At 48.9% G+C, this 8,358-nt stretch overlaps 1 long non-coding RNA gene across 1 annotated transcript in view; it reads right to left on the minus strand.

The window, feature by feature from the left end:
• Positions 1 to 7,560, minus strand: part of LOC130585662 (uncharacterized) — a 22,975-nt gene extending 15,415 nt beyond the window's left edge. The window contains exon 1 of the long non-coding RNA XR_008966618.1: positions 7,395 to 7,560. This is a non-coding gene — a long non-coding RNA (uncharacterized LOC130585662). The remainder of the gene's footprint in view (positions 1 to 7,394) is intronic.
• Positions 7,561 to 8,358: the final 798 nt, after the last annotated feature.

An 8,358-nucleotide genomic window follows, 5' to 3' on the forward strand; every position in this document is an offset into this window, starting at 1 on the left:
ACCCTTTTTTTCCCCTAATTTTCCCAAAGAACTGGGAGGCGTGAGCACTCGAGAGTCAAATTTGCCCAGGACCCGCGTTCCCTAAGAAAGCAGGGCTCATTCGCCTTCCACAAACTCCGCAGTGGCAACAAAAGTCCCTTTCAAGCCCTTCCAGACGCAAGTCCTTCAGCTCAATTAGTCAGGCACACAGAGACACAAAAAAGCCTCCCATTCAGGCTAGTGGCTGGCTGTGGAGGACAAGGGCGAAGAAAGGATCTTTCTCCCACGCTTTCACTGGGTGTCATAACAAGCAGAAAGCCCTCTTACGGGGGGATTATTGGAGATAAGAGTCCGATGGAGGGGCTGGGGCAGGAGCTAGGGCTGCAGGAGGAGGGGAGGAGGGGACGGGGATGGGGTTGGAGGTTGCCGCTCCCAAGGTCGGGCGAGCTGCTGACGGCATCGTGCTCAGTCAAAATTTAAAAAAAAAAAAAAAATAAAGAAAAAATTATGATATTTCCCCCCCGCCCCGTGCACACACGCGCAGAATAATCCCGGTTCTCCATGGCAACCTGCTCCGTGGCCATCCCTCGCACCAGAGGAGGGAGGCAGCTTGCTTTCACTCTGGCATCTCCGCCAGCTTGTCCCGGGTGCTGGCAGAGCCTCAGCCGAGCCGGGCAGGCTTCCTCCCGCTCCCTCGGCTCCAAAAAGCAGTGGTTTTGTGGAGCAAAGAGCATCCAGGAGATGCACAGCTCCACAGGAAAGCTCTGCCTCCAGAAACCCAGCCAGCTCTGCTAATGCTCCTGCAGAGGGGTGGGTTTGAGGTTGAAAAGACCTTTTTTCATTTAAAAGAAGAAGAAGAAAAAGGAAAAAAGTGCATGTCTGTGTGTGTGCGTTAGTGGGGTTTGTTGTTTAAAGCCAAAACAAAAAGGGAGAGAAAAAAATGTCCAGAGAGTGGGGTTTGTCTGCAAAATTGTGGGGTGGGGCCACCTGTCCTCCGTGATCCCTGTCCCGTCCAGCGCAGCATCCCGAGCCCTCAAACTTCCCCCAGCCATGGGGGCCAATTCCTGCACCTCCTGGCCAGGCCCCAGCAGGAAGAAAAGTTCCCTGGAGACCGACAGGGCCAGTCCAAGTTCCTGAGTGAATTCCGTGCCTGATTCCCTCGAACAATCCAAGACACAATTCCCCATTGCTTTTCCATTGGCTCTGTCTGTGGCTGGGGAAGTTGGTGCCCCTCCAGATCTTTTCAAAGATACAACTCTTCTCCCAAAAGCAGGATCTCAGAGGCAAATTCAAAGCAAATTCCAGAAAAGTTGGGTTTTCCCCTCCTGCCCAGCCCCAAGCTCCAGGGGTTGTCCCCATTCCTGGCACCATGAGGAGCAGGTGACGAGAATATCCGAGTTCAGTGAAATTTTACAAGGATCAGGGAGGGGACATAAACTCTCCAGCTCAGGAACAGAAAGCCAAGAAACTCTCTCAGAATACATTATCCCATAATTGTAGGGTTTCAAGCACCTTCCTCCCAAGCAGCTGGTGCCTGCTGATGCCAGAGAAAGGTTATTTGGCTCACACAAATTCCTGCCCAGTTCAGCCTGGGAATCCCTAAAACAATCCGCTCCTATGAAATACTGTAAAAGCKGAATATTTCACTTTTACATAAAATACTGTGGAAATATTTCACTTTTACCTAAAACAGCAGAAATTTACTAAAAGCCAGGAGGGGAGAGAGAGATGGAATAAAACAAACTCCTTGGAGACAACCCTTCCTCTTTACCAAAGAGTCTCCAACAGGGTGAGGAGGATCTGGGGGACCCCCTTTCCCTCTCCCACAGCTCACACACTGATCCAGCAAAGCTTTTTTGTGTTTTGGGTTTTCCCCCAATAAAATAKGAGCTTTTCCAATAAAATATGAGGTTAAATTAAACCTGGTTTACCTGCCTTGACCCAAACAATGCACGACCACAGGATGAGCCAACAGCCCTCTGGAGCCACACGCAAGGCTCAAAGCCGTGCCACCCCACCACCAACGAGTATCGAGTCTTTTTMATTCCCAACACTTATTAATCAGCTTTTTCCCCCGCTCTGATAACCTACATTTTCTCCCTAACCCAGAGCAAACTCCACCTCACGTCCTCCACCTGTAAAAATGCATCACACGAGACCAAGCAGCAAAACCCAGAAGATGCACCCAACATGGACRCTGCCTCTTTCTGCACCAACATCCTGGCACTGCCCCTTTTGTCCCCGCTCCAGCAACACTAAAACCCCTGGAAGAGGAATTACAATGATTTTTACACCTAGCCTGGGCTGTCAAAGTCGAAGCTCAGGCCATGGCCGTCGATGCTGGGTGAGGATTACACAGCTTTAGCTGTACAGTTACAGATGCCAGGTCCAAGTCTGCTCTGAGCCGTAGCAGGATAAATCCTGGAGTTATTCACTGAGCAAGAGACTGTGATCCACTGATAACCAGAGATGGATTCAGCCACGAGTGCCGGTCCAAGACCTCCCGATCAGCACTGCAGACTTCAGCACACACGGACACCCCCCAGCCGTAATCCCACGATTCGGGGCGTCCCTTTCTACGGCGGGCACGGAATTCCTAAAGCCAAACCCATCTATTTTCCTACAAAACTGCCCAGGATCATCACAGCTTCGCCGGCAGCAGATCCTGCCCGAGCCCGGCGGCCGCCACCCCTTCCCCAACCCTTACAGAGGGAAGCAGCGAGCGGGAAGGTGTCGGGACTCACACGCACACGTCCCTTTCTATATCTATCCCCGAAAATCCCGCAGGGCAGCCTGGAATGCGGCCCCAGGACTATATTTAGGGCTCCCCCCCGTCACGCTGGCAGCGCTGTCACACAAGCCTGGGCCAGCAAAAGCTCCCGCCGCCGCGGCGGGCAACGGGGAGAGCGGAGCTGCCAGCGCGGGCGGCGAGAGCCGCGGCTCCGCTTTCACATCCAATCACCCCGGCTGCATCTGAGCGACCTGCCCGCTGGCGCCCGTCTCCTCCCAGCGACCTGAAGACCACAGAGCTCATCATTTTCCTTCCAGCTGTAYCCCCCCGCCCTCCTCGGGGCACCCGCTTTCCCCGGGCAAGGGTGCGGGAGAGCCAGCGGGTCGGTCCCATGTGCTGGGCACCCACTTTGCAGCMTGGGATGGGCGGGGTAATTCAAGAAATGCACTCTCCTGCCTTACAGAAACCCGCACTGGCCGCCCCAAAAATCACGCCAGGGTGATTTTGCCACTCGSGAAGTGCCGGTGGCAAAGCCACGGTGGGGACAGGGACACCGCGACCCTGCCCGCACCCCTCCTGCAGCCTGTGCTCCGAGCCGGGGGGCACCCAGAGCCCAGACGGTTAATTCCGAGCCTCACCCCAGCCTCCGTTCCCACACAGCCGCCACTTGCTGAAATTAAAGCAGGGCCTGATCTGATTCCTATGGCGGCTTAGCGCGCCCACTCAGCCGGTTTATCATAATCCCGACATAAAAATCGCTCCCTTGAAAACGCTCAGGGGTTTGAAGCCCTGATTGTTTGAAGAGGAAAGACTCTGTTCTCAGCACAAAGATGTGCTCCCCTCTCAGCCCCGGTCCGGCAGCCGGAGGCTTCAATCAGCATTTTTGACGCCCTGGGTACCCATGGCAGGAACCCTCAGGCTTTCCTTGGCACAGAGATCCCCCCCAAAACCCAGCTGAACCAGCGGGGCACCCCCAAAAAAGCAGAGTTTTGAGGACTGGTGCTGCCAGCCCTGCCACAAGAGAATCTCTAAAAACCATCCCTTCTCCCTCCAAATYCAGCTGCAATTGCTTGGAGGGAGGAATTATATCTACGTATTAAAAACTGTATAAATACACATGGATTTGTMTCGTATTGGTGTGATTTCTTTGTGATGGCACTGCAGTGCCATTGCACACCTGCCCAACCCACAGTGCACCCGAGAACAAGGGGCACTTCATGCTCTAGAGAGACCTCGAAGGGCTTGAGACATCAGGGCCTCCTTTTGTTTGCAGTTTAAAACTGTAAAAGGCTGGCAGAAAATTCCTTCAATATCTATTTGCCTCCCCGATTTTTTAAAAAAGCATTTTTTTGTTCACTATTCATCATTCGGGGCTGAAAATTTTCAAATATAAAATACAAAAAATACAGATATTTTATCCATCACAAAATAAAAGTTGATATCCACTGGCAATACCGACCACCACGAGTATTTCTGCCCTTTTGCCAGTCCCCCAACCYGCAGCACATTGCTCGTAGGATGAGAGTGGTGCAAAAGGGCTTTGGCCTCAGCAACAAACTGCTCTGCTGCATTTCTGCATCGCCAGTGTAAGCATTGAAGACAGAAGCTAAAGGGGATCTACTCAGCGAAATTAATAATTTTCAACAATTATATTTGTATAGGCTCGTTCTCCTCAATGACTCAATGAATCATGGATTAATTAGTATTGCTTTTTCTCCCATTTTTTTCCCCCAAAACTGCTGCTAAGCAGGAGAAGGGATGTGGAGAGCTGTTACCTCGCTCCCAAACATGCGAGTGTCTCCTATTAATGTCTCCAGCAGTTATGTGGCCAGAAGGGAGAGCAGAGTAGACAGTGCTGAGTGTTAACCAGTCAAATCAGAGTGTCCAAGCAAGCTTAAACGGCCACATGTAAACTGCAATTTGGATCAATGTCACGCAGACACACAGGGCTTACTGCTGGAGCACTCCAGGAGTAAATCAGGGAGAAAAGGAGAGAAAAAAAAATTAAAAATCAGCTGTTTGCAAGACTGTTTCAAAGCTCCACAGTCAAACGGACAGTCCCGCCACTGGAAATGGTCACCACCCCACAACAAAAATTCAAATTAAAAATAAATTCCACCCGRCCGAAGAGCGGCATGCTCTGGCAGCACCCACAAACCCCAAGGGCTGAAGCAAAACTTGTGGCACCAGGAACCCTAAGGGACCCATCCAACAGCTGAGGGGCTGGAAATGGTCCCCATTTCCTTCAAAGCACAAAGGGATGGGTGATGAACACAGAGGTGCTTTAGCCCCACGGTGTCACCACATCCCTGGATGGCAGCGGGGGGCAAAAGCATTTTAAGAGGAGYTTTTTGCAGCTGGGAATGAGCTGCACAAGCTCCAGAAAGCCAGGTTGGGCCTGGTGGGCTTTTAAAGCTGCACCAACCAGCACAGGCACCTCCTGCCCCTGGCTCCAGGCCTTCCACACATGGTTTGCTAAATTCTTGGACGAGTTTTGTCCTTGTCCCAATTTACATCCCCCCACTCCTGCTCATGCCTTTGTTACAGCCAAGAAGTGACACCATCCAAACCAGCCTATGGCRGTGCTGCACAGAGCAGGATTGGTCACCCAGGAACACCAAAAGATGCTCACATAGCACCKCTCCCAGCCCCTGATTGGAGAAAARGCGCCTTTCCCCCACCTCGAGCGAAGCCACTGGCCAATGGTGGGTGGCACGTGGCATCTTCCCAGTGCTCACCCAGAATAAGAGTCCCTTGTCCCCCTGGGGAGCCACCGCACCCCTTCACGCCAGGACTTTGGTGCCGGTGTCTGCCCATGGAAACATCCCAATCCATCAGCATGGCTGGAGTGGCAACAAAGCTGGACCAGCAAAGCTCTCCTGGCTCAGACTGCCTGGGAAGAATGAACGGGGAGATCTCAGAGAGGTGACATCCCGCTGTCACCAAAGCCAACGGTGTCCAGCTCATATCCTACGAGATGCTCGGGGTGTGAGCATTCACGKAGGATCTCTCCCTGTCCTGGAGGATGCTCTCTCTCCCTGTCCATTTTCCAAAACTCCTGGAGCTGGCTCCTAGCTGCCCTGACCTCTGCAATGTCCCTCTCTGACTGGGACAAGCCACCTGGGAGGAGCAGCGGGATGGCAACAGAGAACGGAGAATCAAATAAAAGCTCATAAAAAACTTCCCTACACCCCTGTCACTGTCAACATGGGCTGTGGGAACAGCACCAGGGACAATGGCAGCACCACCATGGACCTCAGTGGGAAAAAAACTGGAAGAAGGTTTTCACTAAGCTTTTCCCATGGCAAGAACTCCCAGTTAACACATGCACTAAATTATGCTGAATTACAGGTGAATTCGGGTGAGGCAAAAATACCTTGTTTATTAATTTTTGAGCAGGATAAATCTTCTACTTCACACCCAGCATCACAGCCCTTCCCCGAAGGAAGTGTCAGGGACAGTTTCTCCTGCCCTTTTGGTTTTTTTAAAAAATCGCGATGAGCACATGAGCGAAACGAGCGGGTCCAGCACAGGTCAAAAGTCAGCTCATTTCTACATCTCTCACAAGAGGGTTTTCGTAAAGTCACAAAGCTATAATTGCTCCTTTCCAAAATTAGTTCAGGTGCCGTCACCCGCATTAGCTCTTTATTATTATAAAGTCTCTTCTGGTTTTGTTTTTTTTTTTTTTTTTTTTTTTCTCCTTGAAATCACCGTTCTGAGATTATTTTATCTTAATCCACCATGAGACCTTTGTGTTCTTCTAAGCAAGATCAAGACACCTTTTCAAATAGGGCTGTGTTTTGCAGGTGGCATCTCAGGCAACCAGTCTGACTATTAAAAGCAAGTGGGAAGCACCCAGTTCACCTCTTTGACCCAAAATTCCCTTCTACAGTAGAGCAGATAAAAAAAAAATCTCAGTTTCCATAAGGAAGAGGTTGACGCATAATCCAGTAAAGAGGGATAAGAACCAGCATCAATTTGCAGAGAGGATAAATTAAGCAAAATCAAGTTCCCCAATTAGTCTCATGTGGTTCCACACACAAGTTATAGATATAAATATATATCTTTTGTAAATCTCCAAATTTGAATCTTGAGTCCATTCAAAGAAACGTTCATAGACAAAGGGTTAAAAGAAGAAAGAAAGCATTTGGATATAGATACTAGGGAAGAAAAACAAAGGAAACTGCAAGAAACCATTTTCCAAATCACCATATCCTTCTTTCTAATACTGATATCAAGTTATAGCTGTCAGGGAGGAAAATATATGTATCTGTATAACAGATAGGGAAGAGGGGGAGGGAAGGTAGAAAAAAGGAAAAAGAATCCAGCACTCATATTTGCAAAATAACCATTAATAAACATTGCTCTGTTGCTGCTTTATTAAACAGATAATCCAACACAGTAATCTGTATTGATTTATGGATTCTCTGATGCTCTACGACTGGTTATGCAATGAAAGTTCATCCTTGATCTGTAGTCTGGGTCCTGGACTTAACTAATTCATAATCTGATTGGAAGTTTTACTTTGTTAATTCAATTACAGTTAACGGCCGAGGAGAGAGTGGCAACATCTTTGTCTTTCTCAACACAGACGGTTTCTTCCTATGCCCAGAATCAGTAAACTCTTAAAAATCACAGGAGGCAAATAGGTTCTTTAAAAAAAAAAAAAAAAAAAAAATCCTACCTCGGGTTTTAATTCCAGTCTCTGAAAGTTGTCTTTTCCCCCATTTTTTCCGCCTCTCATTTCCTTTCTCTTCTTTTTTTTTTTTTTTTTTTTCTCTCTCTCTTAATTTTTTTCTTTTCCTCCTCTTCCTTCTGATGAATTTCCTTTCTTCTCCACATCCTCCTCAGGCGTGTAATGGGGTTATTTTTACTTTCGGTTATCTAGCTTTATGAAGAATCGACACCACTCATACAGCTAGATAACCAAAGATAACAACCAACCCCTGGAGTCTACAGCATCAGCAGGAAAAAAGCCAACCTCCTCTTCTCCAGGGGTTCGGGGGCACGTGGCTTTTAAGGAAGGAACGAGGGAGGAAAACGAATAAAAAAAGAGATGCAAATATTAGCAGCCAGATACAAAATATTCTCCCACAGCTACAGCCCTGGCCCTGTTCCCGCAGCCCGACCAGCCCAGGGCACAGAGTCCTGAGCATCGCTGGGACAACCAGGATCAGGCCCCTGGGAAACACAATTTGGAGCAGAATTGCAGGATAACCACGCAGGAGCTGCCTATTTTCTGCCGAGTTTCAATTTGTTTCATTTGCAAACCAAATGATATTCTGCAGGTGCCGAGAATTAAGCCCACATTATTTTTAATAACTATCAAATTAATGCATTCAAACTGGTAATAATCAAAGCAAATATAATTTGCGCCCGCAACTTAAAATATGCATAAAAGACCAAAAGGACATTTCCCCACCCACAAATGCGTTTAACGCTCTCTAAACAAAATGACTGCGAGAAAAACCTGCCGGTTAATATAAATAGTAACTTGTGATGCTKTGGATTCAGCCAAGATCTGGGGGAACAGCGAAGAATAAACACAGAAAACACAGAGGAAATGATGAAAGGGATGGAAGGGAGGAAAGAAGGAAGGGAGCGACTCCCGCTCGCGGCTCAGGACCCCGGCCCTGAGCAAGGACCGC

The sequence above is a fragment of the Malurus melanocephalus genome, unplaced genomic scaffold, assembly GCF_030028575.1.
Source record: "Malurus melanocephalus ecotype Western Australia unplaced genomic scaffold, MMel_1.1 scaffold_941, whole genome shotgun sequence".
Classification (NCBI taxonomy): domain Eukaryota; kingdom Metazoa; phylum Chordata; class Aves; order Passeriformes; family Maluridae; genus Malurus; species Malurus melanocephalus.